Source organism: Stomoxys calcitrans, chromosome 4 (genome assembly GCF_963082655.1).
Source record: "Stomoxys calcitrans chromosome 4, idStoCalc2.1, whole genome shotgun sequence".
NCBI lineage: Eukaryota > Metazoa > Arthropoda > Insecta > Diptera > Muscidae > Stomoxys > Stomoxys calcitrans.
Window position 1 is genome coordinate 161182632 of NC_081555.1, and position 25248 is coordinate 161207879.

At 32.6% G+C, this 25248-nt stretch overlaps 1 protein-coding gene across 4 annotated transcripts in view; it reads right to left on the bottom strand.

Annotated features, from left to right (window-relative positions):
• Positions 1 to 25248, bottom strand: part of LOC106085489 (broad-complex core protein isoforms 1/2/3/4/5) — a 154827-nt gene that overhangs the window by 64968 nt on the left and 64611 nt on the right. For 3 of the 4 annotated variants that reach the window (XM_059366892.1, XM_013249759.2, XM_013249758.2), the window contains one exon: positions 1374 to 1444. The exons of the other annotated variant lie outside the window; for it this stretch is intronic. The gene's annotated coding sequence lies outside the window, so the exon portion shown is untranslated. The remainder of the gene's footprint in view (positions 1 to 1373; positions 1445 to 25248) is intronic. 4 annotated transcript variants of the gene reach the window in all.

Here is a 25248-nt window from a genome sequence, read left to right on the forward strand (position 1 = left end):
TAAATATTTTTTTTGTGCATTAGAGCCTTTATCGGAAAATCGGTCTATATAGCAGCTATATCCAAATATGGTCCGATTTGGCCCGTTCAAAAACTTAACCATTTGGCCTGTTCAAGAACTTGCGGCTTGTAAGGGCTCAAGAAGTCAAATCAGGAGATTTGTTTTGTATGGGAACTATATCAGGTTCTTGACCGATTTCGAAGGTACTTGGCACAGTTGTTGGAAGTCACAAAATCACACTTTGTGCAACATTTCAGCCAAAAAATTCACTTTTTCCAATTTTGAATGCCGTTGCGGCACATGTTATCGTTAAACGATCGTCATATTTCGTATTTCGCTTAATAGGACCAAAGGAGAAAAGATTAGGAGTATGCGTTTCTCTAGTTGCAAAAAAGAAACATTTCTCTTTTATAGGATGATATAGCTTCAATATATATATAATGCATATATGGGAGCTATATCCAAATGTGAACCGATTTTTTCCTGTTTCAAAAGGATAGGTCTCTAGGCCAAAAAAGATGCTTTTGCCAAATTTTAAAATGATCGCACGAAAATTAAGTACTGCACTTTGTACTTTGGAGGCCACCGTAGCGCAGAGGTTAGCATGTCCGCCAATGACGCTGACCGCCTGGGTTCGAGTCCTGGCGAGATCATCAGAAAAAATTTTCAGCGATGGTTTTCCCCTCCTAATGCTGGCAACATTTGTGAGGTACTATGCCATGTAAAACTTCTCTCCATAGAGGTGTCGCACTGCGGCACGCCGTTCGGACTCGGCTATAAAAAGGAGGCCCCTTATCATTGAGCTTAAACTTGAATCGGACTGAACTCATTGATATGTGAGAAGTTTGCCCCAGTTCCTAAGTGGAATGTTCATGGGCAAAATTTGCATTTTGCATTTGTACTTTGTATACAAATTAACATGGACAGACTGAAGGACATGACTAAATCGAATTAGAAAGTGATTCTGAGTCGATACTTATACTTATAAATGGGTCTATTTCTCTTACTTCTGGGTGTTACAAACAAATGCATCATGTCATAATACCCTGTACCACAGTAGTGGTTCAAAGTATAAAAAGCAAAGAATTGCTTTCAACGAATACCAAATACAAGGGTCCGTAATATCCATATCCAGCCAAATAGAATTAATACAACTGATTTGTATTCCGAGCAAAATCTTAACCCTTTACAAATAAAATGTTTATTTGCATTTTTATTTGCTTTTTTTTATTAGGACATATTCATACCTTTTACAGTATTAACATATTAAAATTTTAAGCCTTCCCTTATTTAATAATTTATTGATAGCTTTCCCATTAAATCACATTTAATTTGACCAATGTTCGCAGAATTCAAGTTACACATTTAATTACCTTTTTTTAATTCTTGGTATTAAAATTTCCACAACACATGTATGAAGTAGAACTTGTTTTAGAAAAAGTACCTGAAAAAGAGAAGAAAAATAATTGCATTATTATAAAATTAAAAAAAATCTATATATTAATAATAGTTGAATAATAAATGGGAGATCACGATTAAAACATATTAGGGTGTACTGAGAACTATTCAAAATTCATAGGAAAAAGTCTTGATAAAATCCCATTTGGCAATGTTTGTTTTCTTGGGTCGACCCAAGTTGAAGATAGTAATAGAAGGCCACTTGCAAAATACTACCACATTCGGATAAAAATTGCCCCACATAGGGATGTACATGGCCAGATCGACTTGGGATATATTATGCATACTCTTTAGAATTTTTAAACAATATGTTGAGTTGAAAAAGTTTACGTACCCCTCTCTACGCGAAGGCTATAAAAATAGCGTGTTTATACAAAAGAACTATATTTTATTGTAAATGCCCTTTAATATTAACAGTTCAAGGCACAAGTTCAACATGTGTGCAAATCTTATGCACATTATTTATATGCTCCTTTAATGAATACAAAAAAAAAAATCAAATAAAATATAAAAAACTTTTCTATATATTTAATTGCATTTCTTTTCGTAGCCATCAAATGATATTTTAATTTCAAAATCCAAAAGCAAACGAATGATTCAAATTCCGAATTTGAATATAAGCAAACACTTGCGAATAAATTTCCATTTTTGTAGACATTTGTGAATTATTTTTCAAATCAGTGAAATATCTTCACCAAGAAAATAAACAACAAAGAAAATACAATTTTTGAAATTGCAAACAAATGCAAGGTGACATTAACATGACAACTTAATATTTGTCAAATAAGTTTATTACATTTTTTTTTGAAGTATTCAAACAAGTGCAAAAATTGGTTTGTGAAATTGTTAAAAGGCAAAATTTATTGAAAGAGACATTAAAGAAATAAAAAAAAAATAATCAAGGGAAGAACAAGTAAATATTTCCCTTTTAAGTTTCCAAGACACACAAAATTTTTTTTCTAAGAATTTTTAAGACTTCAAATAATTTGTATAAATATGATTTTATGATATAAAATTTTTAAAAATCCTGAAAATTTTCAAAAATTCCTTGAATTTTCATAATTTTCACAGATTTTATGAATTTTAAAAAAATCTAAAAATATTATTAGAATCAATAAATTTTTAAAAAATTTTCATAAATTTTATGAATTTTCCGAAATTCTATGATTTTTTAGAAATTTTATGTGTTTTCACACTTTTTATGCTTTCATAAATTCTATGAAATTTCATAAATTCAATGAATTTTTATAAATTCTACGAATTTTTTTAAATTCTATGAATTTTTATAAATTCTATGAATTTTTATAAATTTTATGAATTTTAATAAATTCTATGAATTTTTATAAATTTTATGAATTTTTATAAATTCTATGAATTTTCATTAATTCTATGAATTTCCACAATTCTATTAATTTTCCAAAATTCTATGAATTTCTAAAATTCTATGAATTTCTAAAATTCTATGAATTTTCATAAATTCTATGAATTTTCATAAATTCTATGAATTTTCATAAATTCTATGAATTTTCATAAATTCTATGAATTTTCATAAATTCTATGAATTTTCATAAATTCTATGAATTTTCATAAATTCTATGAATTTTAATAAATTCTATGAATTTTCATAAATTCTATGAATTTTCATAAATTCTATGAATTTTCATAAATTCTATGAATTTTCATAAATTCTATGAATTTTCATAAATTCTATGAATTTTCATAAATTCTATGAATTTTCATAAATTCTATGAATTTTCATAAATTCTATGAATTTTCATAAATTCTATGAATTTTCATAAATTCTATGAATTTTCATAAATTCTATGAATTTTTATAAATTCCATGAATTTTCATAAATTATTTTGTATTCTTACATAAACACACCTCATTGTGTATTTTTTTTATTTGTTCTTTGCTTAATTGTTAATTTTCCCAATCCATTGGCTTTGTGTGAACAGGTGTTTTTGATAACTGAAAAAAACTGGCTTAGTGTAAAACATATCGACATTTCTTGATTGAATAAGCCTGCCATTATGGCTTTGTTTTCTTTGTTTTATGATGTCAAATAAATATTACCCAATAGTAGTCACTTGACAGCTTAATATATGTGTCGGAACAAACAAATTTTTGGGGGTAATTAAAATTTCAAAAAAAAAAACATATCTTCAGGTCAAGGGCTAATTTTTGTGGAATTAAATGTTCTATTGAGTTTTTATTAAGAAATTATTTTTTTAAGAGCAATTTGAAATATTCCTGCCAACATTTATAATTCGTTGTTTGTTCTACTTTGATTTATCTTCTTTTTTATTATAGACCTCAAAATTGAGTTCTTTATTTGCAAAATTGTGAGAATAAACTCAAATCACCTTTTTGGCCTTTTCTTTAGCTTTAAATGGTTCTCTTGTTTTGCTATTCAGCTTCAATAGTTTAGATTTTTTCTATTTTTGTTTGTTTTGAAGCTTTATTAAGACATTATCATTAAAAAAAAAAATTATACAAAATACACGAAATTTTTCCAACAAATGTTTTTTTTTTGCTTTTTGGTAGAAAGCCAAAAATTATTACAAACACACAATAAATGGCCAAAATAGCAAAACAACATCAAGACCAAACAACAGCTAAGGCTTTACTTGGCTCACAATAGAAGCCAAGCAACCACCACAAAACGCTGTTATTTTCTTTTATGTTCTTTTTTGTTTTGGTGTATTTCGAAGCCATAAAGAAAACATAGAATTACACAAACACAAAAAAAAAAAAATACCGTAAACATATAAATTTTCAAAAAATAACAAAACACCAATAAAAATCTCTCAGAAATATTAAAGAATAGAATTTATTGTTCATATAACATTTTTAATATAACCTATAAAATTAGATAGAATACAATATAAAAAGGCCACAAACGTTCTTAGTTTATATCGGTCAAGTTGAAGTGTCTTCAGTTTTGGTGATTTGGTTAACATGGTACGGTGGCGAAATGGACCATTTGGAACTTTAAAATGTGAAAAAGAAAATTTTACAACACCAAAGTTATTAAAATTGGCATCACTTGCCATAGTAAAGTTTTTTTTTATTGCCAAGAATGATAATCAAATTTTAAAGGTAGTTAAAACTTTATGGAATTTTCCAAGGAATCAATAAACCAGGAAATTTGTTTTTTATTTTAGATGATTAATGTAAAATAAATTTTATTTCATAATTATACCCTCCACCATAAGATGGGGGGTATACTAATTTCGTCATTCTGTTTGTAACTACTCGAAATATTCGTCTGAGACCCCATAAAGTATATATATTCTTGATCGTCGTGAAATTTTATGTCGATCTAGCCATGTCCGTCCGTCTGTCCGTCCGTCCGTCCGTCTGTCTGTCGAAAGCACGCTAACTTCCGAAGGAGTAAAGCTAGCCGCTTGAAATTTTGCACAAATACTTCTTATTAGTGTAGGTCGGTTGGTATTGTAAATGGGCCATATCGGTCCATGTTTTGATATAGCTGCCATATAAACCGATCTTGGGTCTTGACTTCTTGAGCCTCTAGAGTGCGCAATTCTTATCCGATTGGAATGAATTTTTGCAAGACGTGTTTTGTTATGATATCCAACAACTGCGCCAAGTATAGTTCAAATCGGTTCATAACCTGATATAGCTGCCATATAAACCGATCTTGGGTCTTGACTTCTTGAGCCTCTAGCGTGCGCAATTCTTACCCGATCAGAATAAAATTTTGCACGTCTTGTTTTGTTATTATATCCAACAACTGTGCGAAGTATGGTTCAAATCGGTCCATAACCTGATATAGCTGCTATATAAACCGATCTTGGGTCTTGACTTCTTGAGCCTCTAGAGGGCGCAATTCTTATCCGATTGGAATGGAATTTCGCACGACGTGTTTTGTTATGATATCCAACAACTGTGCGAAGTATGGTTCAAATAGGTCCATAACCTGATATAGCTGCCATATCAACCGATCTTGGGTCTTGACTTCTTGAGCCTCTAGCGTGCGCAATTCTTACCCGATCAGAATAAAATTTTGCACGTCTTGTTTTGTTATTATATCCAACAACTGTGCGAAGTATGGTTCAAATCGGTCCATAACCTGATATAGCTGCTATATAAACCGATCTTGGGTCTTGACTTCTTGAGCCTCTAGAGGGCGCAATTCTTATCCGAATGGAATGGAATTTCGCACGACGTGTTTTGTTATGATACCCAACAACTGTGCCAAGTATGGTTTAAATCGGTTCATAACCTGATATAGCTGCCATGTAAACCGATCTTGGGTCTTGACTTCTTGAGCCTCTAGTGGGCACAATTCTTATCCGATTTGAATGAATTTTTGCACGAAGTATTTCGTTATGATATCCAACAACTGTGCCAAGTATGGTTCAAATCGGTCGATAACCTGATATAGCTGTCATATAAACAGATCTGGGGATTTGACTTCTTGAGCTTTTAGAGGGCGCAATTCCTATCCGATTTAGCTGAAATTTTGCATGACGTATTTTATTTTTACTTTCAACAACTGTGTCAAATAAGGTTCAAATCGGTTCATAACCTGATATAGCTGCCATATAAACCGATCTGGGATCTTGACTTCTTGACCCTTAGAGGTCGCAATTATTATCCGATATGCCTGAAATTTTGTACGACGGATCCTCTCATGACCATCAACAAACGTGTTTATCGTTCTATAGCCCGATACAGATCCCATATAAATCGTTCTCTCTATTTTACTTCGTGAGCCCCAATGGACGCAATTCTTATACGAATTGGCTGAAATTTTACACAGGTCTCCAACATATAATTTAATTGTGGTCCGAACCGGACCATATCTTGATATCGTTTTAATAGCAGAGCAACTCTTTTCTTATATCCTTTTTTGCCTAAGAAGAGATGCCGGGAAAAGAACTCGACAAATGCGATCCATGGTGGAGGGTATATAAGATTCGGCCCGGCCGAACTTAGCACGCTTTTACTTGTTTTTTTATATTTTTATACACTGCGCACCATTAGGAGTATATGATGATTGATGATGTGGTTAGTTCCAAATATTACGGCTTCTTTCATAAAATTTTCGAAAACAAAATTTCATGAATTAAAAGTCAAATTTTCCCTGAAATGAATTATTTTTCTATGCTATTTCATAAAGCTATTATTTCCCCAACACTAAATATTGATTGACATTTTCCTTGTACTACTAATTATATGAAAAAATTTCTTCGAAATAAAATTCAATTTAGAATTTCTACAAATTATTATTGGTATGCAAAAATACTCTCGAAATGAACACTTTTAAAAAAATTGCTGGGTATTGAATTGTCTAAGAATGGAGTGGATGAGGGAAGTAATTTGGTCAATATGACTGGAATTAATTATTTAAAGTACGTCCAGCATGAATTTTGCAATGTTTAAGTGAAGGTTGAACGGTTAGCCCAACTTCTAGGTGAGCTATCAAGATTAAAAGTTTTACCAATTATGATACCCTAGTGAAGGCAAGTTTAGGTGAAAAAGTTGAAAGGAAGACTTACACCTAAAGCCACCCTAAAAAATATTTGGTTAAAGTTTTTTTTAAAACTTTAATTAAAGATGTTCAATTTAACAACTTTTAAGGAAAAATTTCCTTGAGAGAAAGATGCTCTTACTTCATATTAAGGAATTTTTATCTTTAACTCCACCATCAAGATGATATCCTACGAAGGCCAGTAAGTCCGTTGTGATGCGTTATTAAGGAGAAAAGTGATAAACAAAAGTTTAAAGGTGGATTCACACTGAAACAAATTTAGTTTAGTATATAAGATGTTTTAAACTAAATTTATGAATATTAAATTTTAGGCAAAAAATTTCCTAAGTGAAATATTTTTTGCTTAATACTAAAAAATGTGTATGCCCAATTTTCGAATATTTGAGAATATCTTTCCGTTAATGAACGATTTTTATAGATATAACCTAACGAGGAAAAGTGTAGCTAAAAAAGTTTGACTTAATATTAAAAATTTCTTAAACTTAATTCATGGATGCCAAATTTACAACTAAAAAAATTTTTAGTGAAATATTTGTTACAAAGTTTTAAGAGATTTGTATACTCAATTTACGCAACTTTATGGGTCCTTTAGAAAAAGAATTTTTATTTAATATTAAGGAACTTTTTCTTAACACTAACCTGTAATATTTCCTGCGTTTTCATAAATTCTATGATTTTTTAATAAAAGCTTTGAACTTTTATCAACTCCATGAATTTTAATAAATTCAATGAATATTGATAAATTCTGTAAATTTTAATAAATTCATGAATTTTAATAAATTCCTTGAATTTCAATACATTCCATGAATTTTAATAAATTCAATGAATATTGATAAATTCTGTAAATTTTAATAAATTCATGAGTTTTAATAACATCAATGAATTTTCATGAATTCCGTTAATTTTTATAAATTCCATGAATTTTCATTTAATCTATGAATTTTCATAAATCCCATGAATTTTAAAAAATTTTATGTGTTTTCATAAAGTCCATGAATTTTCATAAATTTTATGAATTTTCATAAATTCTATGAATTTTCATAAATTCTAAGAATTTTCATAAATTCTAAGAATTTTCATAAATTCTAAGTATTTTTATAAATTCTATGAATTTTCATAAATTATATGAATTTTCATAAATTATATGAATTTTCATAAATTTTATGAATTTTCATAAATTCTATGAATTTTCATAAATTCTATGAATTTTCATAAATTCTATGAATTTTCATAAATTCTAAGAATTTTCATAAATTCTATGAATTTTCTAACATTCCATAAATATTCATATATTCCTCAAATTTTCATAAAGTTCATGAATTTTCATAATTTTCATGAATTGTCTGTTTGCGCTTTTTTTATTGGTCTTAAAAACTTATTGAGATTCCATTGCAGGATGATGTTCGGCTTTAGACCATTGTTTAATGCTTTCTTTTTGAAGAAAAGTATAGCAAAAAACGTTTAAAAAAGTCAGCAAAAAGTGTGTTGTTGCTAGAAGCATTCGACTGGTTTCCTTTATCGCGATATCATTTTCAACCAAGGAAACTCATCAGAAGGAGATGTCAAATGGATCAAGGTGCATTACAACCATTCCAATTAGAGTAAGTTGTAAAGCACATATCCGAATTTGAACAGGGCTCTTTAAGCCGATTTGAATTTTCCATGAATTTTCATAAATTCCAGAATTTTCATAAATTCCATGAATTTTCATTAATTCCATGAATTTTCATAAATTCTATGAATTTTCATAAATTCTATAAATTTTTATAAATTTTATGAATTTCTATTAATTTTATGAATTTTTATAAATTCAATGAATTTTTATAAATTCTATAAGATATCATAAATTCCATAAATTTTCATAAATTCTATGAATTTTTATAAATTCTAAGATTTTCATAGGATCTACGAATTTTCATGAATTCTAAGAATTCTCATAAATTCTAGGAATTTTCATAAATTCTAAGAATTTTCATAAATTCTAAAAATTTTCATAAATTCTAAGAATTTTCATAAATTCTAAGAATTTTCATAAATTCTAAGAATTTTCATAAATTCTAAGAATTTTCATAAATTCTAAAAATTTTCATAAATTCTAAGAATTTTCATAAATTCTAAGAATTTTCATAAATTCTAAGAATTTTCATAAATTCTAAGAATTTTCATAATTTCTAAGAATTTTCATTAATTTTATGAGTTTTCATAAATTCTATGAATTTTCATAAATTCTATGAATTTTTATAAATTCACTACTTTATATTTTATGATTTTGTCAGAAATTTCCTAAATTTTCATAAACTCCATAATTTTTTTTTTATTAATTTTGTCTATGTTTGTACTCTAACACAAACTCCTCATTGTGTATTTTTTTGCCTAATTTTTCCAATCGATTAGCCTTTTTTAAATTAAATTTAAAATAAAATTAGAAATAAATTTAAAAAAAAATGTCAATCAAATCCACTATTTGCGAAACTTTCTCTAAGACAAAACATTTTGTTCCTTTTTCATAAGCTTGGCACTCTATATCACTATGGGGACTACACAGGAACTCGTCCAACTGATTGATATTTGTCAACTACATACAAATAGTGATTAGTCAATGGTGAAACATGGTTTGAAAGTTTGAAAAGTGGCTACAAATTTCCATTTTCCACAAATACAGAACTGCAATTAGAATTTCTTCGAATACCGAACTTTGGAAGAACTTTTGTATGCGGTATTCAATTTCCATGACCCATATTTGTGTACCAAACCCAACTTTGTGCAACTTTTCAAGGAACATCAAATTGAAAAATAGCGTAAAAATGTATATCGCAATTCAAATATTGACAACACTTTCCACGAAAGAAAAATTGCATTAACAACTTCTGTAAACATAAAATTTTAAGGAAATTTTTTTTTGTATGGATATTCAATTTCCTTGAAATTTTTTTACGCAAATTAAAATGCGATGAAAATTGGTATTTGTTTAAAATTTCCTAGAAATTTTATCTTCTTCATGGCTAAAAACCTTCCAACCACCCCCACCCAGTTATGTCAGAAAAAAAACCCAAGGTCTTTGCATGCAAAATTCTAATTTAGAAAATTCAGAGAATCTTAAAACATACCAAATTTAATTTCGCTTTAGTAAATATATAAAAAAAAAATTCAAATGAATTTTTCAAAACGATAAAAACGCAAACACACACACACACACGCACACGCATACTATCAAAATAAGAAGACAAGCTAAATAAAAAAAATTCGGTTTTTTTTTGGAGCCATGGATGGATAGATGGATGGTTGGATGAGTGGAAGAAATATGTTGGGTCTGTTGATGATGAAACCTCTCCCCAACCTTTTCACACATCCGAAATTGTGTTTTTATCGTTTTGCTTAAATGAGGCAAAATGTTAGGGGGAAAAAACACCAGCCAAGAACAAAAACAAAAATTTTTCTCGAGCTGTTGGAATTCCATTTTTATACTTTTGTTGCTGTTGTTGTTGTTGTGCTACAGTTTTAGATGTTTATTTAACTGTGAGTTATGATGAGGTGGCAGTAGAGGGCAAAGTGGGTAGAGAGGCAAACATAAAAATTAACAAGAAAAGTTTTTTAGGATCACAAATTTCGATGATTTTTTTGTTAGGGTCTTTTGTTGATGAAAACAAAAATTCAAAATTCCAGACTTAACCCAAAAAAACCAAAAATTTCCAGAAAAAAATAAATGAAACCCAAAAGATGGTTGATACCGACTTTTTGAATGCCTACTTAAAAAGATGTTAAAAATTTGAGATAATATTTTATATACAACTATCCGAACTGGGCCCGCTCCGCAGCACTTCCTTTAACTGGGGTGGGAACATTTCGCCTCGAATGTGCATATCAAATTCATGCTCTCTTTCCCAATACCCAGCCAGACACTTAGCCCTCAAAGAAAATAAATGGTTCGTGTTCTGCTCTCTTATACCTTTTATTTGAACCCCATATTGTCATGGTACTTAAATAAGTCCTATTGGGGGGTGTTATGAGCTTGGGGCCCTTAGTACCGCCCCATATTGCCATACTCGGTAAATATGTACGTTTTCGGAGGGTTTTGAGATGGGGTAGCCCCAAACTCTTGGCCTCGAAATTGAATACCAGATTCGTTTTCTACTTTCATTTGGGTCCCACATTGTTATGATTGGTTCCCTCCACATACCCCAACCCAAATTTTGATCTAAAATTTGGAGTTTTAGTTCAAAATTTAGATAACCATTTTCGTATTTTATCCCCATCTACAGGTGCAGAGATTTGTGTATTTTTACCGTTACGAGGATTAATAATCTGCTGAGAAATCACAGAAATCTCCCGTCGACGTCGACTTTAATGCCTTTCTAGTCTCTACGTAATTTTAGATATCTTTACATGACGTGTTTTTACACCCTCTACCATAGGATGGGGGTGTACTAATTTCGTCATTCTGTTTGTAACACCTCGAAATATGCGTCTAAGACCCCATAAATTCGTGATCGTCATGACATTTTAAGTCGATCTAGCCATGTACGTCCGTCCGTTTGTCTGTCGAAAGCACGCTAACTTTCGAAGGAGTAAAGAGAAAGGAGAAGTTTTGCACAAATATTTCCTATTAGTGTAGGTCGGTTGGGATTGTAAATGGGCCAAATCGGTCCATGTTTTGATATAGCTGCCATATAAACCAATCATGGGTCTTGACTTCTTGAGCCTCTAGAAGGCGCAAATCTCGTCTAATTTGACTGAAATTTTGCACGTAGTGTTTTGGTATCACTTCCAACAACTGTGCTCAGTATGGTTCAAATCGGTCTATAACCTGATATAGCTGCCATATAAACCGATTTTGGATCTTGACTCCTTGAGCCACTAGAGGGCGCAATTCTTATCCGATTTGGCTGAAATTTTGCAAGAGGTGTTTTGGTATCACCTTCAATAATTGTGCTAAGTATGGTTCAAATCGGTTCATAACCTGGTATAGCTGTTAGGTAAACCGTTCTTGGATCTTGAGTTCTTGAGCCGCTAGATGGCGCAGTTCTCATGCGATTTGGCTGCAATTTTGCATGAGGTGTTTTGTTATGACTTCCAACAACTGAGTTAAGTATGGCGCAAATCGGTACATAACCTAATATAGCTGCCATATAAACCGATCTGGGATATTGACTTCTTGAGCCTCTAGATGCCGAAATTCTAATCCCATCTGGTAGAAATTTTGTACAGTGGCTTCTCTTATGCGTGTTCAATATGGTCTGATTCGATTTAGAGCTTGATACAGCTCCCATATAAACCGATCTACCGATTTTGCTTCTTGAGCCCCTACAAGGCTCATTCTTATCCGAATGCACCGAAATATTACAAAGTGACTTCTACAAAGTTCAGCATTCAATTCATTTATGGTCCGAGTCGAACTATAATTTGATATAGCTCGAATAGCATAACAATTCTTATTCATTATTCTTTGTTTGCCTAAAAAGAGATACCGCGCAAAGAACTCGATAAACGCGATCCATGGTGGAGGGTATATAAGATTCGACCCGGCCGAACTTAGCACGCTCTTACTTGTTTAACTTTACCTCGTTGCTTTTGTGGGATTTGTGTGCAGAGTTGCATTTTTGCAACGCGACACTCAAAAACTAAGCTCAACGCGCTCATTCTGTTTTGGCCTTTAGTGACTGTCCCAACTAGAAATGTCTAGACCATTTTAAACTGATCAGATCTATAGATCAAAAGTTGTAGACTTTCCCCTCTTTTGTCTTCTAGACCTTAGTTCTTCTCATATTTTTACAGAGATGCTTTTCTTTGATGCTTTCACTAATTACTCTGGAAGTTACTAATAAATCGATATACACCACTAAAGCAATGGGGTAGGGTATTTAATTCAAGCTAAGACCAAACTAGTTTTATTTCAATTTGCCAAAGGGAATAGTGGAAAGCATGGTAAAAAAAACACTTTAGCAGAAATAAAATTATCAACAGCAAAGAATTTCTTTTGAATTGTTAAAAAAACATCAAAATTGGAGGAATAAAAACAAAACTCTTTTGTACACGCTTAAATAAAATTAAATTAAAAAAAAAAATCCAAAAAATACTAAACACTTAAATATAACGAAAAAATTCATAGGTATACAGAGTCTTTTGCTTTTTCCAGGAATTGGCGTTTTTATCAAATAATGTTTTGTTTAGAAAAAAATTAAACGAGATAATGTTTTTATGGCTAAGCAATCTAATAAATGCTTTCACAGAAGATTACCAACTCACATATCAAACAAAGCCTATTTAGAAGCTAACAAACTCAGTTTGTTTCTTAGTTTATTTTTAGATTTTTTCAATGTTTATAAAAATTTCTATCAAATATTATTTAAGGTCTATAATACAAAACAAAAAATTCTTTGTCCATATCCCTATGTGAGCAAATGTTTGCTGAAATACCAAAAAAAAAAGTAATCGTCCAATAAATTCTCTAACGACAATGACTGTAATCTGGCACTAAAATATTATCCTTTATTTTTTCTTTGCACTTCTCGGATCTTGAGTAAAAACATACCTACATGTGTGGAAAGAGTCATAATTTAAACGCAATGTGTTGCATTGGAAGTCGCAGGCACAGTGTTAGGAAATATGTATAACAAAAGTGAAGGAGAAGTCAGCACTTTTACAAGATCAAGAAATATTTTACCTAAAAATGCTCACAATATTTTTCTGTTAAAACGCAAATAAAAGGAGAAATAAACTTAGCCTGCTTTTTCTTGAGATAGTGAGAAAGTTACGGTTTGGTACAGCAAAATGTAATTTTTTTCTCAGCAGTGTAAAAAAAAACACCCACAGAGCATTTTTACATCTCACCATAGGCGATTGCTACCAATTGGCACAGCTATTTATAAATACAAATTGTTCCACAGCCTATTTCTCTACAAACTTAATATGAGTGGTGAGATGGATATGATGTTTTACCTTCAACTTTCATAGAAATCGAAAAACAGTGGAGCAGTGGTGAATTTCGCTCTCATAACGGCTGATTTGCATTTTAGTTGAGAATGACTGCTATGTTGGAGCAACAACAAGAGGTGAATAGCGACACTTGTTGTTGCTCCAACATAGCAGTCATTCTCAACTAAAATGCAAATCAACCGTTATGAGAGCGAAACTCACCACTGCTCTATTGTTATGCAAGTGAACAGTTAAGAGAATTATACTCAGCGCTGCCGTTAAGAAATGGAAAAGGGCAAAGAAAGGAGTTTTTTTAATCGCACAAAATGAGGTCGTTTGCAACCTACAAAACATTCAGGGGGGTTTCTGTGACTTCCAAACAAGCTTCATGGGATCAGTTTTTCCCTTCAAAATGGTAAATAAATCAACCATTCCTGTCAACCTTGGTGAGGTAATCTATACTTCATGGAACCATTTTTTATTTATAAAAAGCTGTGCCAATTGGTAGCAATCGCCTATGGTGAGATGTAAAAATGCTCTGGGCGGTGTTTTTTACACAGGTGAGATAAAAATTTACATTTTGCTGTACCAAACCGATATGGACGACATTCATAGATTCTTTCAAAGCGGATTTAAAAAGAAGGTCTCACGCGAACAGCTGTTAACAGCCGTGCAGGTGTGATGGTATTAAGATGACAGGTTTTTGTTTGCATTCTTTTTGGTCATCTTCTTTCTCGCATATTCTCTGCTCATGTACGCACACGTATATACACACGCACACAAATTTCTTTGTGTGTTAACAAAACGTCGATCAGCTTAATAGCAAGATGGCGGATTGCTCCCATATGATTTATGGTTGCTATACAAATGAGACCACCTTTAATTGTTTCGTCATGAGATTCTCTATTCTATAAAGAAAACCTAATGAGTTTCCTCTCATCTTTTGTTACCTTTACAGAAGACCTTGCCAAGTCTTGGCTCAACAACACTGTGGCATGGTGCCATCATCGATAGTCATCGTAAAAGAAAACGTTGTTATTTTTTCCAAATTTATCTACTATTATTGCTTGGTGAAAGGATGGACAAATTGGAGGATGAGAAGTGGTATAGGATAGAAAAATCTTGTTTTTCTTTTTTCTAAGATATTAAACACACAAAATATACCAAGCACATACACACTTACCCGCTGAGGTGCATACAAGTGTTTGATGTGATAAACAACAACAACGAAAATTAATATAAACAACTTAAAGCACGTTAAGTTCTTATAAACCCTCCACAATGGATCGCATTTAAAAGGATGTTTGAATGACTTTTTCCAACATATATAGAAGATAGAGCTACAGATACAGATGGTCCGTACTTGTCATGACTTTTAGAAGTCATAACTTCGGATAAGAATTGCGCCCCCTCTAGAGGCTTAAGATGTCAAAATCCGAGATCGTTTATATGGCAGCTATATCAGGTTATAAACCTATTTAGACCACACTAGGCACAGTTTTTGGATAACCAAACAGAACACCTTTCGCCAAATTTCAGCCAAGTCGGATAAAAATTGCGTCCTCTAGAGGCTCAAGATGTCAAAATTCGAGATATTTTTTGGAAGTCAAAGTAAAACACCTGGTGCGAAGTTTCTGCCAAATTGGCTATTTTCTCTAGGACTCCTAAAATGTGTACGGATTTTGGGCGAAATTCGAAAGAATTTAGCTATTATCTCTTTGGCAACACTAGTTTAAACAGCTCACGCACGTTTCATGTTTGGTTTTACTGTCACTCATCTTCAGTTCATTTTTGGCTCAATGGGTACGTAAATAAGAAAGTTGGTCGATTTTCGAGTGAAGATCAGAAACTTTGCAAGAGCTACCAATGCATACAGAAAAAGTCACAGTTTGGTGCGGTTTATGGGCTGGTAGCATCACTGGGCCGTACTTCTTCAAAGATGATGCGAATCGTAATGTAACTGTAAATGGTGAGCGCTGCCATGGGATGATATCCAACCTTTTTTTGCCGAAAATGCAAGAGCTTGACTTGTATGACATGTGGTTTCAACAAGAATATTATGTTTTTTTTTTGAAAACTTTCCTATAGCTTTTAAAAAATCACCCTTTCCATAAAGACACGATTTTAATAAAACTTTTGCAAAACAAACGTCCAAGGCAGTTTTTAACACAAACTTTAAAATGTCAAAGAAATTTTTCTAAAATTTCGATAACATTTTTTAATGAAATTTTTTCCAAACATCCAATTTTATTGAAATTTTTTCCAAACTCAAAATTTTACTGAATTTTTTTAAACAAACTTTAAATGTAAGTGCGACACCTCTTTGGAGAGGTGTTTTTACAATACATGGCCTCACAAATGGTGCCAGTATCAGAAGGGGAAAAACGCCGCTAAAAATTTTTTGGCGTTCAGAGTCATGAAAAAGTGAGAATTTTTGGGACTAATAGACGATTTTAATATATTTTTTTATTGAAATCAATGTTTTCATTTCTAAAGCTACCATCAGCTATATATTTATTAAGAAATTCCTAACTTTAATTTTCGAATACATCTTCACTGTCATCATCATCAGCACTGCCATCATCATGATCCAACACTTTGCTCCTCTAGATTGATTAACAACAATAATAACCTATCTCAATACAAAATGAAAAGCGAAGAAGAATTTAAAAGCAAAAATCAAAACAAAATGCAGGAAACAAGAAACAGAACACACATTTTTTACTGTGTCGTCATTAACAGCATCATAAGCATGATGCTTGTGATAGGGGGAGGGGTGGGGGGCCATAGCCCCATAAGCAACAAACCACCAGCCAATCGTAATTATCCCCCAAACAACATTCATCATAATCATCTTCGTTAACATTATTCTCAATAGACCCAAGTGGAGTCTATTCCTCCCTCTCCCCCAAACGATCGTCATAAAATCAGCCAACAAACAACAACATGCCGTGAGAGCCATAACTATTTTTTCTCAATTTTTGTTTAACTGATGCTCCCATAACATATACTCTCTCTCTCCCCCTCTAGTTCGTTTTGTCATCCAACGCACAGTGGGCCAAATGGCAAAAAAATTGGAAATAAGTCTACAACTTTTTATCTGTTGATTTTAGCCATACAAAATGTTCTAGACATTTGTAGAGGAGGACATAGGCTTTCAGAAAAGTGCTGTTGTTGGTCCATATCTTTAATACAGGGTGAGCTACAGGGTGTCAAAGTTGACCACTTTTGACTTCTCCAAGCTTCTGGGGGCCATAACTTTTGATCTACTCAACCGATTTACATGATTTAGGACTCTAGAGAAAGAGCTTGACAAGATCTAAAAAACTTATGCATAAAGTACCATGCCATCGTGTACTGTTAAGGAGTTATGAATTGTTTAATTTTAAAATATGAAAATTTGGCCTTGGTTTTTTTCAGTGTTTTTTAAATAACTCCGTCAATTTTAAAGCTATAAACTTCATACTTCACACAAATTATGCCAGCATATGTGTGCATAAAATACAAAAGGAATCACGTGAATATCTTTGGCGGTTTAGAAATGGCATCGTTTTCAATATGAAAAATATTTTTTTTGTCAAAAAATTGCAAAATTTTTCAAAAAAGATACTCCCATTTCCTTTAAGTTTTCGCAAACTTTGGCCGTCAAAGCATTATCATTTCTTTCCATTTTCACAAAGTCGAGGTATTAAGAAAAGTTTTAAGTGCTAATTTGGCTAATTTCGATATCAAACAACACCGTTATCTTAAGACCAAAATGGCCAATTTTTTTACTAAACTTCAAAAGTTTCTCACTGGAAAAAAAGTTCCACGGGGATTTTTTCGCTTTTTTTGAACTTAAATGAAAGCTTAAAATGTTCCCAACATTTTAAGGTATGTCTCGCCATATCCTAGCCATAAATGAGATCGTAGCGATCAAAATACTGAAAAAAGTCAATTTTCAAGTAGTGCTATATTCATTGCTAAAAAACAAGTATTACGTCACATTTTATTGCAAAGATGTTAAATAAACTTTTATTTGGTAACACTTCTTCTACAAAACACAAAAAGAATCATGGAAATATCTCTATTCTATTCCATTTTATGGAACCGGCAATAAAAAAGTAAATTTTTCAAAAAAGTCGAATTTCCCAAATTTTGTTTTTGTTGTCCTAATTGCACATGACACACTATAGCCATATTTACGCAACATACCTTATCGTAAAGGAAATTTTCATACCTTTCCAACAATGTATAAAACATTTCTCAACTCGGATTCTATCTACTCTAAAATTCATTTACACTTCATTAAACTCTATATAAAAATGTCTATTTGTGAAATGGAACCTTATATGGGGCCTACACTAAAACATTGATAGATTTGCCCAGGGTTTACAATACAAATGTGTTAGAATAAAAAAAGGTCTCCTGCCAAAGTTTAAAAAAATTGGAATAAAAATATGTGTTTTAGAGCGAAAACACTTCGCATCGGCGTGCGTTTATATGTATATTAGCTACTCCCAAAATAAAAAAGCATTTTAGTTTTGTATTATTTGATTTTATTCTCTACCAAATAATCTAAGGTATCAAAATTTAAAAGCTCTTTAATTTGAATGGCATCGGGATCGTCCTTATCTATATCGTCACATATTTTTGGTAGCCATTTAGTTCTGATGCTGTATAGTACCGGATCAGACGATAACAATAAATATTGAAGTAAATCATAATTTTGGTTAAATTTGGTGCTCTTTCGGGTATTGAAAAGCCGGAACTGTTTAACATCTCTATTACGGGATTCCTGAGCTTCTTCTGTAAGTTCTCCTAACGGAAGTATGTTGTATTCCACAATTTCCTTGCCATGATGTAAGACTTTATGTACTGTCGGTGTTAAAGCTTTCCACGAATATAAATCAGATAAAATGTTTTTTGTGTCATTACTATAAGCTTCAAATTTGGTTGAATTTATCATCTTTTTGCTATTGATTACAGCCAAAATCACTTTGAATCGTCTTAGCAAGTGTTCATCAAGACCGGTTATTTTAGATGTCGATACGGGGTCCTCAAAAAACCGCCTTGCCGAGTTGCCATCATTTGTGCTTCCGTATCCGTAAAGAGGTTTATCTATTATAAGTCCCTTTTGTTTAAACTCCAACTGGATTCGATTCTTCTCTTCCTGCCTCATTTTGTGAAGATCTTGGTTGTTTCTAGCAGAGACATCGCGGTTTCCAGGGCTAGTCCGATATTTAAGGTCATACGATAAATGCAAACAATACTCCATGAATCGAATTCTACAGTGCAGGGGCGAAATACCGAAATTGAGCGCATTTTCGTTTACTAAATTTTCATCAGACTTGTCCTCGAATTGCCCATTCTTCTTGCCACAAATATTGCATCTCCAATTGGACATAACGCCAGTTAATGCGTTTGCCACCTTTCCATCGATCATAGTGAGTTGTAGTTGAAACGAAACTTTTATATTTCTTCCCAATTGGTTTATAACAATCATGGGTAATGCAGCAATTTCTTCCTTTATTTCGTTCACCAAAGATCGTGTTGTGTTCCGGTCTTCCTTTGTATACTCAAACCGAATTGGGCGACATAAATATTTTGACCCAGGTGTTCTATTTATCCATATATCTTGAAATGCATTTTCTTTCGATGATGAAGATTGGTCCTTGTACAATCTCATTCTCAATGGTACTAATGATGCCATGAAAATTGATGCGAAGTTGGTATCTATTTCTGTTTGTTGCTTATATTCGGAAAATCCAGATGATCCATCACAACCCCATTTGCTGATCAAAACCACTTCGGAATTATTACATGTGTTCAACTGTTCTTCAGTAAAATTAGAAATAATTCTAACAGCTGTATTTTCAACAAGATCAGCAAGTTTCACTCTTGCTTTTAATTCGTCCACGTATATATTTGATGGCACCATTTTCGTCCTGGTGTTGTACAATTTATGTTTTGAGGGTAAACAACCCCATCCTTTTTCACGAAGAGCCTTCCTCATTGTTGAGTATTTGTTTCTTGAGAGGCCTAGGTTCAAAATCAGGGCCAGTGCATCTTCCTCCGTGAATTCTGTAGTCGATTTTGGAGTTGGAATACTTTCTACCATTCTCTTTACCCTTTTCGGAGATGCTAATGGTAAAACATCGACAATTCGTCCAACATTTTTTGGTTGTGTTTTTAACAATGCTGTTTTGAACGTATCTTTTATTAAATTTGGCGGATGTGCCGCCAATAGTTCCTCTTGTTTTTTCTTTTTGGTTTTCTCCGTAACTTCGTCGTATGCTTTGCTAGGCCGGCCGGGAATCAGCGGTTTAATTTCAATAAGTAGATCCGATTTCAGCCACTTCTCATACATTTTGAAAAACTTGATTTTTGCGAATGAACATTCTGGCAACCTTCTCTCAAATGATTTGTAGAATTTTTCAAGTTTGTCTAAAGCGTCTTTATTTAGCCTTATTCCATATATGTGGTCCAAAGTGTAAACAAGTTCCTTAAATGACTCCGTGTATGATTTGGAATCATTTTTGATGTCCCATACAATTTTCGAAAGAGTGGAATACTTCAGTATGACTTCCATAACTTATAAATGTCCTTTACGCCTCTACAAAATATAATGAAGAAAATTTGGATTTTGTTCAAATATTTATGCAATATATTCACAATTAATGACCCATTTCAGGTATCAGACGCAATCGTAAAAAGGGGTCCAAAGTGCCTCTTTTTACTTACTCTTCTATAATTATTTACCTGGACTCGAATTTGGTTAAAAAAAATGACAATGAATTTTTTATGGGTAGGTTTTTTCACATTCATTGATACGGTGGATTTCCTGGGAATTCGACATAGCGAAACAGGTAACATTTGTCTGCATCAAATCTTAACACAAATATATATATATATGCAGGTATATTTCTAGGTTACTTTTTATTCAAAAATCATCAGCTTACATTAAAAATAGATGTAGGTACTATACAAACGCACGCCGATGCGAAGTGTTTTCGCTCTAAAACACATATTTTTATTCCAATTTTTTTAAACTTTGGCAGGAGACCTTTTTTTTATTCTAACACATTTGTATTGTAAACCCTGGGCAAATCTATCAATGTTTTAGTGTAGGCCCCATATAAGGTTCCATTTCACAAATAGACATTTTTATATAGAGTTTAATGAAGTGTAAATGAATTTTAGAGTAGATAGAATCCGAGTTGAGAAATGTTTTATACATTGTTGGAAAGGTATGAAAATTTCCTTTACGATAAGGTATGTTGCGTAAATATGGCTATAGTGTGTCATGTGCAATTAGGACAACAAAAACAAAATTTGGGAAATTCGACTTTTTTGAAAAATTGACTTTTTTATTGCCGGTTCCATAAAATGGAATAGAATAGAGATATTTCCATGATTCTTTTTGTGTTTTGTAGAAGAAGTGTTACCAAATAAAAGTTTATTTAACATCTTTGCAATAAAATGTGACGTAATACTTGTTTTTTAGCAATGAATATAGCACTACTTGAAAATTGACTTTTTTCAGTATTTTGATCGCTACGATCTCATTTATGGCTAGGATATGGCGAGACATACCTTAAAATGTTGGGAACATTTTAAGCTTTCATTTAAGTTCAAAAAAAGCGAAAAAATCCCCGTGGAACTTTTTTTCCAGTGAGAAACTTTTGAAGTTTAGTAAAAAAATTGGCCATTTTGGTCTTAAGATAACGGTGTTGTTTGATATCGAAATTAGCCAAATTAGCACTTAAAACTTTTCTTAATACCTCGACTTTGTGAAAATGGAAAGAAATGATAATGCTTTGACGGCCAAAGTTTGCGAAAACTTAAAGGAAATGGGAGTATCTTTTTTGAAAAATTTTGCAATTTTTTGACAAAAAAAATATTTTTCATATTGAAAACGATGCCATTTTTAAACCGCCAAAGATATTCACGTGATTCCTTTTGTATTTTATGCACACATATGCTGGCATAATTTGTGTGAAGTATGAAGATTATAGCTTTAAAATTGACGGAGTTATTTAAAAAACACTGAAAAAAACCAAGGCCAAATTTTCATATTTTAAAATTAAACAATTCATAACTCCTTAACAGTACACGATGGCATGGTACTTTATGCATAAGTTTTTTAGATCTTGTCAAGCTCTTTCTCTAGAGTCCTAAATCATGTAAATCGGTTGAGTAGATCAAAAGTTATGGCCCCCAGAAGCTTGGAGAAGTCAAAAGTGGTCAACTTTGACACCCTGTAGCTCACCCTGTATTAAAGATATGGACCAACAACAGCACTTTTCTGAAAGCCTATGTCCTCCTCTACAAATGTCTAGAACATTTTGTATGGCTAAAATCAACAGATAAAAAGTTGTAGACTTATTTCCAATTTTTTTGCCATTTGGCCCACTGTGCAACGTTACTCATACACTCTTTGATAATGTTAGGGAACTGAAATGCGTTCTTGATTTTTTTCTCTTTCGCAAAAAGAAAGAAAGAAAAAGAAAAGGAAAATAATTTCCATTTGTTTTTTCTGAAAAAAGGAACTAAAAACTTTTGAAAACAAATAAAAAAACATGAACCAAGGAAATGAAAGGAAATTCTAGTTGCAATAAATGTTTGTTTGCAAGAGTTTATATGTGTGTGTGTGTGTCTTATGTTGTATTGTTGCTAGAATAGTGGCGGGGGGTTTTTACACTGAAAATGGGATGCACTCGAAAAAAAACATCAGAGCTTGAAGTATTGACAGACAGACTTTGGTATCGCAGTGGACTAAAATATCCATGTGAGTAAGATTTTAGAATGCCACAAAAACCGAACCTGACATAACCTTCAAAAGAAATGTAACCAAACATTTGCTTACATAATAAACAGACAAAAAACCTTAATTTATTGTGGGAATAAACCTCCTGTTAACAAATTTGGTTTTCTCGTACACTTTTAAGGTAATTTAGAAGATATGGCAACATTACACAGCAATCAGCAATTAGAGTGTTCGCGTACCCAAAAATTCGCACAAACTTAAACTTAAAGTTCCTTTCCCGGTATCACTTTTGAGATAAACAAAGGATAAAGGAAAAGTATTGCTATGATATTGGAGCTACAATATATCAAGTTATGGTCCGATTCGGACCATAAATGAATTGAATATTGGAGACCATAGTAGAAGTCATTGTGGAAAATTTCAGCCAAATCGAATAAGAATTTATGAGCTGAAGAAGTAAAACAGGGATGTCGGTTTATAAGGGAGCTGTATCAGGCTATAGACCGATTCAGAACATATTTGACACTTATATTGAAGGTCTTAGGAGAAGCTGTTGTACAAAATTTCAGCCAACTCGGATAATAATTGCGACCTTTAGAGGCTCAAGAAGTCAAGATCCCAGAATGGTTTACATGACAGCTATATCAGGTTATAAACCGATTTGAGCCATATTTGACACAGTTGTTGTAAGTAATATCAAAACACGTCATGCCAAATTTTAGCTAAATCGGATAATAACTGAGCCCTCTAGAGGCTCAGGAGGTCAAAATCCAAGATCGGTTTATATTTCAAGCGACTAGCTTTACCTCCTTCAAATGTTAGCGTGCTTTCGATAGACAGACGGACGGACGGACATGACCAGATTGACTTAAAATTTCATGACGATCAAAAATATATATGGGATCAAAGACGAATATTTCGAGGAGTTTCAAACTGAATGACGAAATTAGTATACCCCCATCCCATGGTAAAGTGTATTAAAATGGTGAAGAAGAAAATGCAAGCACATTCCGTAGAAGAGATACTGAGTTCTATGAACAAAATAGTAACGACATGTCGCTGCGCTAATACAGTTAGCGCTTTCAATTAATTGCTAAAGCCTAGTACTGACTTCATTCGCAGCGAAAATGCCTATTGAATTATTGCGAAATTCGACGGACTCTATTCATTGCTCGAACACAAACAAAAGTTAAAGAACAACACACAACAACGACAACATCATTGAAACAGTGTTGATTGGTGCCCATTTCGTCCAAATTTGTAGATTTTGATCATCTTGGTAGGTTGACAAGGCGGTTCTAATAAGGTGGTCCCACGCGAACAGCTGTTAACAGCCGGCCAGGTTTGACAGTATTAAGATGTCAGATTTTTGTTTGCATTCTCTTTGTTATCATCTTCTTTCTCGCATATTCTCTGCTCATGTACACACACGTATGCACTCACGCACACCAATTTCTTTGTGTGTGTTGGCAAATCGTCGATCAACTTGATAAAAATATGACAAATTGCACCATATGATTTCTGGTTGTTGTACAAATAGGACCACCTTTAATGGTTTCCCCATGGGTCTGTGCATTGACATTGGTTCTATATAAATCGATCTCCTGAATTTTACTTTTGCTATCGACATTTATTATGGTAAATATCGAATATTGCGATTATCGTAGTTTGCCATCTCTACCTTCTAATCTGTGATGCCGTTTTTGGTAGGTTTTTATCTTTTTGGTAGGTTGGTTGGCTGATGTCAATATATTTCAAACATATAAATACCAAGTTAATTACTGAACAAATCGCTGGGGATAGCTTAAAACTATTACACTTCTTCTCGTTTCTGGGTATTCGTTGAGAGTGTAGAATAAAATCTTGGATGTCGAAGGGCCAAATTCTGTTATAAGTGGTCTCACTGCATCAAATTTCAGGAAAAAGGCTGAAAGGTCTGATGGTACGAGTGTTAGGGGATCTTCCGTAAATTCTTCAATCGAAAAACAGGACTATAGGCAGCTGTATACAATTATGGTCAGTTCTGTTTCATACTCGGATGTTGAGGGGTCCATAAAACTCACTGTAAGGCGGTAGTAGTAAAAGCGCATTTCTGGGCTGAAACCCCTAAACCGGGAGATCGCTTCATTCAAATTCGGCACGGGTTTTTACTGAAATCTTGACAAAAAAACGACTTTTATAAACTTAGGTTTTGTTTTTGGCAGATAAGAAGATAAAGGGTGCTATATCAAGTTATAGGCCATCTTTGTACTTTAAGCTGTGGAGTGATATCAGCAAACTGATGGACGGACGCAAATATAACGACGATCTATTGTAGTATATATACTTTCTAGGGTTGATGTTATGTTGATGTGGCAAAGGAATGGCAAAGTGACCAATACCGACTTCTTGGCTTTTAGAACATTTAGTAGGTTTTTTCTTAAATTTTGCTAAGAAATAATTTCTTCAGTGGCAACACTGCTTCTAACGTGTCAAAAATATTGCAGCCAACGTCGAGGCGTTACAATTTTACAGTTAGCAAACAGCGTTGCCATATGTCCACACCAGACCGATTCATGTTATACAATTTACTTGTTTTCTCTGAGTGTTCTTTGTCATGGTCTGCAGT